An 11498-nucleotide genomic window follows, 5' to 3' on the forward strand; every position below is an offset into this window, starting at 1 on the left:
CATCATCTACTTGTTGTGGTGAATCCCAGCCACATACAACTCTCTTCTCTTCCTTTCCTCCTTTCCTAGCTCTCTTTCCTTTCCTAGCTTCGGTTCCTGTGTTTGCCACGGGCCAGTAGATGGTGAGGGTCAGGGTTTTAGTAAGGGGTTGGTCATAAAAATAAAAATAAATTCATGAATTTGTATGTCCTTTCCAGTTTTTTGAGAAATCATTGAAAGTAGATGGTCTTTTTCAGTTTACTTCCTGCATTGACTGACTTCAATTTGAATTGACCCAACTATGGTTTTAGTGAGGGGACACTTTTAGTGACTGGCTACGGGTCTGCAGCTGGATGCATCTCAATCCTGGGGCCACCCCAGCTGGTGTGAGTCCTAAATGGCACCTTATTCTCTACATAGTGTATAAAGGAGCGCACTATAGGGAATAGTATGGCATTTAAACCTTTAATCTAGTACAACACTCTCACACGTGATTCAGCCACACCTTTAATCCAGCCCAACACTCTCACACCTGATTCAGCCACACCTTTACAACAGCCCAACACTCTCACACCTGATTCATTCACACATTTACTCCAGTCCAACACTCTCACACCTGATTCAGCCACACCTTTAATCCAGTACAACACTCTCACACCTGATTCAGCCACACCTTTAATCCAGTACAACACTCTCACACGTGATTCAGCCACACCTTTAATCCAGCCCAACACTCTCACACCTGATTCAGCCACACCTTTAATCCAGCCCAACACTCTCACACCTGATTCAGCCACACCTTTAATCCAGCCCAACACTCTCACACCTGATTCAGCCACACCTTTAATCCAGTACAACACTCTCACACCTGATTCAGCCACACCTTTAATCCAGCCCAACATTCTCACACCTGATTCAGAAACACCTTTACTACAGCCCAACACTCTCACACCTGATTCATTCACACCTTTACTCCAGCCCAACACTCTCACACCTGATTTAGCCACTCAAGGGCTTGATGATTAGTTAGTTGACAAATGTGCTGGCTAAGACACAGTAACATAACCTACGAAAGAGTGACTCCAGAAAACAGTCTCCTGCCAGACCCCAGGCTTTGTCCACCGTCACTGCCAGTGTTCCCTTCGAGGCCTCATTGAGACAGCAGTTTGGGTCACGGCTCCCACAGGACAGTTCCCTGGTGCTCTCTGGGATGGCGTTCTCCTTCAGGTAATCCAGGACAGCCTCCTTTGTATTTTGAACAAAATGTTAACATATTAATTGACATTTAACATATAACCTAACAACCCCATTTTAGGTTTTATTTATGTAGTCTATGACAAGAAAGTCCAATCTCTAGAACAGAACAGAATAGAACAGAACAAATTAGAACACAATAAAACACAATAGAACACAATATAACAGAATAGAATACAATATAACAGAATAGAACACAATAGAACACAATATCACAAAATAGAACAGAAGAGAACACAATAGAACAGAATATAACACAATAGAACAGAACACAATAGAACACATTTACATTTTACATTTAAGTCATTTAGCAGACGCTCTTATCCAGAGCGACTTACAAATTGGTGCATTCACCTTATGATATCCAGTGGAACAACCACTTTACAATAGTGCATCTAAATCTTTTAAGGGGGGGGGGTAGAAGGATTACTTTATCCTATCCCAGGTATTCCTTAAAGAGGTGGGGTTTCAGGTGTCTCCGGAAGGTGGTGATTGACTCCGCTGTCCTGGCGTCGTGAGGGAGCTTGTTCCACCATTGGGGTGCCAGAGCAGCGAACAGTTTGGACTGGGCTGAGCGGGAACCGTGCTTCCTCAGAGGTAGGGGGGCCAGCAGGCCAGAGGTGGATGAACGCAGTGCCCTTGTTTGGGTGTAGGGCCTGATCAGAGCCTGAAGGTATGAACACAATAGAACACAATAGAACTCAATAGAACACAATATAACAGAACACAATAGAACACAATATAACAGAAGAGAACACAATAGAACACAATATAACAGAATAGAACACAATAGAACACAATAGAACAGAATAGAACAGAACATAACAGAACACAATAGAACACAATATAACAGAAGAGAACACAATATAACAGAATAGAACACAATAGAACCCAATAGAACACAATTGAACACAATATAGCAGAATAGAACAGAACAGCACAGAATAGAATATAACAGAAAATAATATAACAGAACAGAATACAACAGAACACAATAGAATAGAACAGCATAGAACAGAACAGAATATCAGAACAGAATATAACAGAATAGAATATAACAGAACACAATAGAATAGAACAGCATAGAACAGAACAGAATATCAGAACAGAATATAACAGAATAGAATATAACAGAACACAATAGAATATAACAGCATATAACAGAAAGTCCAATCTCTAGAACAGAACAGAATAGAACAGAACATAACAAATTAGAACAGAATATCAGAACAGAACACAATAAAACACAATAGAACACAATAGAACACAATATAACAGAATAGAATACAATATAACACAATAGAACACAATAAAACACAATAGAACAGAAGAGAACGCAATAGAACAGAATAGAACACAATAGAACAGAATAGTACAGAACATTTATGATTTCATGTGTTATTTCATAGTTTTGATGTCTTCACTACTATTCTACAATGTAGAAAGAAAGAAAAACCCTGGAATGAGTAGGTGTGTCCAAACGTTTGACTAGTACTGTATATCAACAACAAAAGATCACCTTCACTCTCTCCCGGACCCTCTTGTTGGGTATGAGCAGGTGCAGAGGCCTCAGAGAATAGGAGATGGCGTTGGGGCGGTCCTTCAGGGTGCTCATCCAACTATGGAACCCCACTGAGTCATTACGGTTGAGTGACAGCTCCCCCAGCCAACCGGAGCCTCCCACCACCTTGGTGTGGTGGCTGAGGAAGCTAGAGCTGTCGGAGGTCTTCGAGTCACGGTTGTCCAGAACCTTGGAGCAACCTTGGACGCTAGGGGAAACTTTACTTCTCCCAAGGCCCACATCAAGACCTGTGGACAAGCAGGATTACACCTGAGGAGGTGATGTTCTGAATGTTAACCAATGCTATGTGACTGAACCAATGCTATGTAACTGAACCAATGCTATGTAACTGAACCAATGCTATGTAACTGAACCAATGCTATGTAACTGAACCAATGCTATGTAACTGAACCAATGCTATGTGACTGAACCAATGCTATGTAACTGAACCAATGCTATGTAACTGAACCAATGCTATGTGACTGAACCAATGCTATGTAACTGAACCAATGCTATGTAACTGAACCAATGCTATGTAACTGAACCAATGCTATGTAACTGAACCAATGCTATGTAACTGAACCAATGCTATGTAACTGAACCAACGCTATGTAACTGAACCAACGCTATGTAACTGAACCAACGCTATGTAACTGAACCAACGCTATGTAACTGAACCAACGCTATGTAACTGAACCAATGCTATGTAACTGAACCAATGCTATGTAACTGAACCAATGCTATGTAACTGAACCAATGCTATGTCACTGAACCAACGCTATGTAACTGTCACTTGTTAAATGCACTTCAATCAGTGTAGATGAAGGGGAGAAGACAGGTTAAAGAAGGATTTTTAAGCCTTGAGACAAATTGAGACATGGATTGTGTATGTTTACCATTCATAGGGTGAATGGGCAAGACAAAAGATTTAAGTGACTTTGAACAGGTGTGGTAGTAGGTACCAGACACAACGGTTTGTGTCAAGAACTGCAACGCTGCTGGGTTTTCCCCTCTCAACAGTTTTCCGTGTGTATCAACAATGGTCCACCACCCAAAGGACATACAGCCAACCAGACATGCCTGCAGGAAGCATTGGAGTCAACATGGGCCAGCGTCCCTGTGGAACGCTTTCGACACCTTGTAGAGTCCATGCCTCAAAAAATTGAGGCTGTTCTAAGGTCAAAGACGGGTGCAACTCAATATTAGGACGGTGTTCCTAATGTTTTGTCCACTCTGTAAAGTTGACAGTACCATGTAAGAGGACGCCACGCTTCTTTTAAACCTAAAATGAAATAAATCGGTGCAGAATTGTAGGAGGAGATCCTCCCGCAACTTGACAGCAAGGTTTATACAAATCTCCTCTGTTGAAAACCAAATGCTAGTCTAAAAGAAATGGGAGATAATGTCTAGATGCTTTTTATAGTGGAGATTAAGTTTCTAAGGCCTTAAACATAGATAACAAACGTGAGCTGGTAGATTAGTCAGGCCACACTGGAGAGGTGGAAATACAATCCCACTCCCAGCTTGGATGTGGTCTCTTCACTCAAAACATTCTATTTTGGGGGCGTTTAAAACCATGATTTGGTTTAACAGTACCCTAAAGTGCATTTAGTAAGTAATTACGTCATGTTTATTAATTAGGAAATTAGGAAAAATATTTATTCCATTCCACCATGAGGGCCGCTAGATAATTTGAGCAAGTATTCATGAATTAAAAGGGTAACTTTTAACAAGCTCCCTGGAACAAGCTCCCTGGAACAAGCTCCCTGGAACAAGCTCCCTCACGACGCCAGGACAGCGGAGTCAATCACCACCTTCCGTAGACACCTGAAACCCCAGGAGGAATACCTGGGATAGGATTAAGTAATCCTTCTAACCCCCCCCCAAAAAAGATATAGATGTACTATTGTAAAGTGGTTGTTCCACTGGATATCATAAGGTGAATGCACCAATTTGTAAGTCGCTCTGGATAAGAGCGTCTGCTACATGACGTAAATGTAAATGTAACTAGCAGGAACTGACATGTATCAATCTAGCTAATGGGTTTTGAGTTTCCACTTCCTCAGATGGTGATTAGCTAATGGGTTTTGAGTTTCCACTTCCTCAGATGGTGATTAGCACCAAGTGAATTAGCCTATGTGATATTTGTACACAAAATGAATGTCAGCAAATGAATCACCATCAAACAAAATAAAGCTGCAATTCTAGAGTCGTATTTTGACAGTTAAATTCTAGCAACAATAGCCAAATCGTCCACCACTGGTTTAGGTGTTGCACATCACCATATATTTATCATGTATTCATGTTAGATGAAACAACTTATTTATTGAATGATACCATCTCAATCGCACCGTGATCGACTTCATAATATTACTACAAATGTTTTCTATTGCGTGACGCCATTACACAATGTTCAATGAGACCAAGTCATGGGCTGGTGCAGTGGCACAGAGGAGGAAGTTCTTCTGGAGCACTCTTTTACTGTTTTGGATGACATGGGATCATGGTAGGCCTATCACAACATTGAGAGAGAAAGCAGGTGCCATGACAACACAGGAAATAGAGTTTTTTTAAATGCTCCGGAGTTGTAGCTCAGTTGGTAGAGCATGGTGTTTGCAACACCAGGGTTGTGGGTTCGATTCCCACGGGGGGCCAGCACAGGGAAAAAAAAAAAACAAAACAAAAAAATGGTATGAAGTGTATGCATTCACTACTGTAAGTCGCTCTGGATAAGAGCGTCTGCTAAATGACTAATATGTAATATGTTGAGAATATTGGTATAGAGCAGATAAACACATTGCTGTTTTGTAGGAGGGGGGGAATAGCATTGAATCAAATGATTGATTTCCAATGATTTACCACTCGTAAGGGCAGGCTACCGTTAGTTATTATTATTGTTATTATTATTATTGTTATCATTGTTATTATTATTGTTATTATCATTGTTATTGTTATTGTTATTATTATTATTGTTATTAGTACTATTATTATTCTTGTTATTATGATTATTATTATTGTTGTTATTATTATTGTTTTTATTGTTATTATTATTGTTGTTGTTGTTATTGTTATTATTGTTGTTGTTATTGTTATTATTATTGTTATTATTGTTATTATAATTACCTGTTGCGGAGGCAGCGGAGATTCTGTGAAAAGAAGGAGTAGCGTTTGTCTCTGGTCTTCTTCTTGGCAAATCTGGTTATATGTGACTGTGACCCTCCCATCTCTCATCACTGGAGGCTTCGTGCCATGGATTATCCCTACAGGCTTTGTGCCATGGATTACCCTCTTCTCCAGACCCAGACCCGGGCGTAGAGCCCCCACCGCCCGCTGATCCCCCCGCTTCTGTGTGTCCGGAGGAATCAGACCGTGGATCATCGCTGGAGGCTTTGGACCGCCAACCGCCGCTGAAGACTCCGGGCTGCAGACCGCCGCTGAAGACTCCGGGCTGCAGACGGCCGCTGAAGACTCCGGGCTGCAGACGGCCGCTGAAGACTCCGGGCTGCAGACCGCCGCTGAAGACTCCGGGCTGCAGACGGCCGCTGAAGACTCCGGGCTGCAGACGGCCGCTGAAGACTCCGGGCTGCAGACGGCCGCTGAAGACTCCGGGCTGCAGACGGCCGCTGAAGACTCCGGGCTGCAGACCGCCGCTGAAGACTCCGGGCTGCAGACGGCCGCTGAAGACTCCGGGCTGCAGACGGCCGCTGAAGACTCCGGGCTGCAGACGGCCGCTGAAGACTCCGGGCTGCAGACGGCCGCTGAAGACTCCGGGCTGCAGACCGCCGCTGAAGACTCCGGGCTGCAGACGGCCGCTGAAGACTCCGGGCTGCAGACGGCCGCTGAAGACTCCGGGCTGCAGACGGCCGCTGAAGACTCCGGGCTGCAGACCGCCGTTGAAGACTCTGGGCTGCAGACCGTCGCTGGAAGCTCCGGACTGGGGAGCGCCGCTGGAGGCTCCGGACTGGAGAGCGCCGCTGGAGGCTCCGGACTGGAGAGCGTTGCTGGAGGCTCCGGACTGGGGAGCGCCGCTGGAGGCTCCGGACTGGAGAGCGTTGCTGGAGGCTCCGGACTGGGGAGCGCCGCTGGAGGCTCCGGACTGGAGAGCGTTGCTGGAGGCTCCGGACTGGGGAGCGTCGCTGGAGGCTCCGGACTGGGGAGCGTCGCTGGAGACTCTGGACTAAGGAGCGTCTCTGGAGGCTCTGGACTGAGGAGGGTTGTTGCAGACTCCATGTCTTGGATTATCAATACAGGTTCCGGGCCCTGGATCATCACTGGAGGCTTCGTGCCATGGATTATCCCTACAGGCTTTGTGCCATGGATCATCCCTACAGGCTCCGGACCATGGATAATCCCTACAGGCTTCTTGCCATGGATTATCTCTACAGGCTCCGGGCCATGGATTACCTCTGGAGGTTTCGTGCCATGGAACATCCCTACAGGCTCCGGGCCATGGATCATCACTAGAGGCTTCGTGCCATGGATCATCTCTACAGGCGTCGGACCATCGATTATCACTGGAAGCTTTATTCGTGGAGCAGGAACAGGTCTCACCAGACTGGGGAGACGTACTCAGGACCGAGTGCTCAAAGCAGGCACCGGCCGTACTGGGCTATGGAGGCTTACTGGTGGAAGAGTGCAAGGAGCAGGCACCGGCCGTACTGGGCTAGGGAGGCGCACTGGAGGGAGAGTGCGCGGAACAGGCACCGGACGTACGGGCTCTGGAGGCGCACTGGAGGGCAGGAATGCTGAGCGGGCATACTCCAAGCTGGCTGAGTGCCAACCTTAGCACGACAACGGTGAGGAGCTTGCACCGAGCTCACCGGGCTGTGAGTGTGCATGGGCGACACCGTGCACACCATCGCATAACACGGTGCTTGTACAGTCACTCGCTCCCCACGGTAAGCACAGGGAGTTGGCTCAGGTCTTAAACCCGCCTTAGCCAATCTACCGTGTGCCACCCCCCCCAAAACAATTTGCCGCTGCCTCTCGGGCTCCTGTAGCTCTCTTAGCCGTTCTTCCCAGTATCTCCGTTCCGCCTTCGCTGCCTCTATCTTCTCCGGCGGGCGGCGATACTCTCCCGGCCTTGTCCACGGTCCTGCCCCATCCAGGATCTCTTCCCAGGTCCAGTCCTCTGATCCACACTGCTTGGTCCCGCTCGTCTTCCTGGTGAGCGCACGCTGCTTTGCTTTCTTTTGGTGGGATCTTCTGTCACGAGTGCTGTCTTCGAATTCCCCGTCATAAATTAGCCAAGGCGCAGCGTGCCGGTAGTTCCACATATTTTATTTGTGAACTCGAACAAAACAATAAACAGGTGAAACTGAAACAAACGTGACGTTCTGGGGCTGCACACACACAGCTGCACAAAAACAAGATCCCACAAAAACACAGGGAAAAACAGGCTGCCTAAGTATGGCTTCCAATCAGAGACAACGATAGACACCTGTCATAAATTCATTGGAAACTATACCTGGCCAAAACATAGAAAACAAAACATAGAATACCCACCCACCTATCACACCCTGGCCTAACTAAACAGAGAAAACACAGCTCTCCTAGGTCAGAGCGTGACATCTAGTCATGGCTCAACCTATGTAACTACTGCTGTACACACCTTTTCTATTCATATACTGTCTATACAGTCTATACACATGACCATATTATACCTGTGTATTAATATTCCAGACTCTGACATTAATTGTTCTGATATTTCTTCATTCCTTTCATTGTATAGGGGGGTTTGTGTGTATTGTTTTGTATTGTTAGGTGTTACTGAACTGTTGGAGCTAGAAACACAAGCATTTCGCTGCACCTGCGATAACATCTGCAAAATATGTGTTACGCGACCAATAAAATTTGATTTAATGAGGCATTTCTAAATTATATTCTTCAATGATCAAATGGTAAATATAATTCCTTTATATGTCCAAAAATGGATGTAGCAACCTTTAAAGGTAGTAATTATGAGCATAAAGTATGCAGGTTTTCTGTTCTTTTCAAGTTGCAAATCCACTCACCTGTTTGAATTGGTGTGAGTGGTTCTTCAGATGAGTTTATCCTCAGATCTGGAGTCAGTGATGAGTCAGTGATGACTCTCCCTCCTCTCTCTCTGTCGGTTTTTCTCTACAGCCAGGGATGGTCTTTTATACAGAACAGCTGAGTGTGTGTGTGTGTGTGTGTGTGTGTGTGTGTGTGTGTGTGTGTGTGTGTGTGTGTGTGTGTGTGTGTGTGTGTACGTGCATGCGTGCGTGCGTGCGTGTGTGTGTGAGAGAGAGAGATTGAGTGTGTGCGTGTGTGTGTGTGTGAGAGAGATTGAGTGTGTGTGTGTTACATCATCTCTCTCACACACACACACACAAACACACTCAATCTCTCTCTCACACACACACGCACACGCACACACACACACACACACACACAGGTAAGGACATTTATTTTGATAGGGAGTCATGTTGAGACCAAGGTCTCTCATAAAAATGAGCCTGTAATTACAAGTGAGGTGTGAAAAAAGTAAAAGCTGATTTACCTGTCTCTGAAGGAGTTTCCAGAGTTAGCCATCCCTGACAACGGCTATGGTATCTCATAGCCGTGTCCCCCAGGGCTCTGTTCTAGGCCCTCTCCTATTCTCGCTATACACCAAGTCACTTGGCTCTGTCATATCCTCACATGGTCTCTCCTATCATTGCTACGCAGACGACACACAATTTATCTTCTCCTTTCCCCCTTCTGATAACCAGGTGGCAAATCGCATCTCTGCATGTCTGGCAGACATATCAGTGTGGATGACGGATCACCACCTCAAGCTGAACCTCGGCAAGACGGAGCTGCTCTTCCTCCCGGGGAAGGACTGCCCTTGCCATGATCTCGCCATCACGGTTGACAACTCCATTGTGTCCTCCTCCCAGAGTATTAAGTACCTTGGCGTGACCCTGGACAACACCGTCGTTCTCCGCTAACATCAAGGCGGTGACCCGATCCTGTAGGTTCATGCTATACAACATTCGCAGAGTACGACCCTGAGTACGAGAGTACGACCCTGCCTCACACAGGAAGCGGCGCAGGTCCGTCTGGATTACTGCAACTCCCTGTTGGCGGGGCTCCCTGCCTGTGCCATTAAACCCCTACAACTCATTCAGAACGCCGCAGCCCGTCTGGTGTTCAACCTCCCCAAGTTCTCTTACGTCACCCCGCTCCTCCGCACACTCCACTGGCTTCCAGTTGAAGCTCGCATCTGCTACAAGACCATGGTGCTTGCCTACGGAGCTGTGAGGGGAACGGCACCTCCGTACCTTCAGGCTCTGATCAGGCCCTACACCCAAACAAGGGCACTGCGTTCATCCACCTCTGGCCTGCTGGCCCCCCTACCTCTGCGGAAGCACAGTTCCTGCTCAGCCCAGTCAAAACTGTTCGCTGCCCTGGCACCCCAATGGTGGAACAAGCTCCCTCACGACGCCAGGACAGCGGAGTCAATCACCACCTTCCGTAGACACCTGAAACCCCACCTCTTTAAGGAATACCTGGGATAGGATATAGTAATCCTTCTAACCCCCCCCCCCCCAAAAAAAATATAGATGTACTATTGTAAAGTGGTTGTTCCACTGGATATAATAAGGTGAATGCACCAATTTGTAAGTCGCTCTGGATAAGAGCGTCTGCTAAATGACTTAAATGTAAATGTAAATGTAAAGGATATTAATGATGTTAGGTACAGCGGGACTTTTTATAAAATATATTTAGAAATTAATAAGAGAGCAATGTATCGACCTACGTGACATCACAGAGGGCCAGCCTGCTTTCTGGTAGAGAATGAAATGATGACATCACAGAGGGCCAACCAACTTTCTGGTAGAGAATGAAGTGATGACATCACAGAGGGCCAACCAACTTTCTGGTAGAGAATGAAGTGATGACATCACAGAGGGCCAACCAACTTTCTGGTAGAGAATGCAGTGATGACATCACAGAGGGCCAACCAACTTTCTGGTAGAGAATACAGTGACGACATCACAGAGGGCCAACCAACTTTCTGGTAGAGAATGCAGTGATGACATCACAGAGGGGCCAGCCTGCTTACTGGTAGAGAATGCAGTGATGACATCACAGAGGGCCAACCTACTTTCTGGTAGAGAATGCAGTGATGACATCACAAAGTCCAGCCTGATTTCTGGTAGAGAATGAAGTGATGACATCACAGAGGGCCAACCAACTTTCTGGTAGAGAATGCAGTGATGACATCACAGAGGGCCAGCCTGCTTACTGGTTGAGAATGCAGTCATGAGTACTAAAACTGTGGCCAGTAATAAAGAGCAGTGCGCTATGACAAACTGCATCTAACGGTAATGAAATGGCAACTGAGTTCATAGATGATGTCATCAGAGTCTAGGACCAATAGTAACATTGACTGAATAATCTGCTTTCTACTATTTATCAAGAGGCAGGACCTATTTCTATAGAAGACAGCCATGCTTTAAAAAAAACTGCTTATTGTCTTTCCAGATGCTATTAATTATATTATTCATAATAGTTTATTGTCAGTAAATCTGGGCACCGTCCAAAGGACATAATGCTTAAATTACTATTTATTTTTATGTGCTCTAGAAAACAACATATACTGAGTTTTATCCGTATTTAATAGCAATTTAAGGTCAATAAAAGTTTTCTGTAAAACAGTAAAAGTTGAGATAGAGCCTGGTCAACCGTGGGGACA

This window comes from Salmo trutta, chromosome 14 (genome assembly GCF_901001165.1).
Source record: "Salmo trutta chromosome 14, fSalTru1.1, whole genome shotgun sequence".
Classification (NCBI taxonomy): domain Eukaryota; kingdom Metazoa; phylum Chordata; class Actinopteri; order Salmoniformes; family Salmonidae; genus Salmo; species Salmo trutta.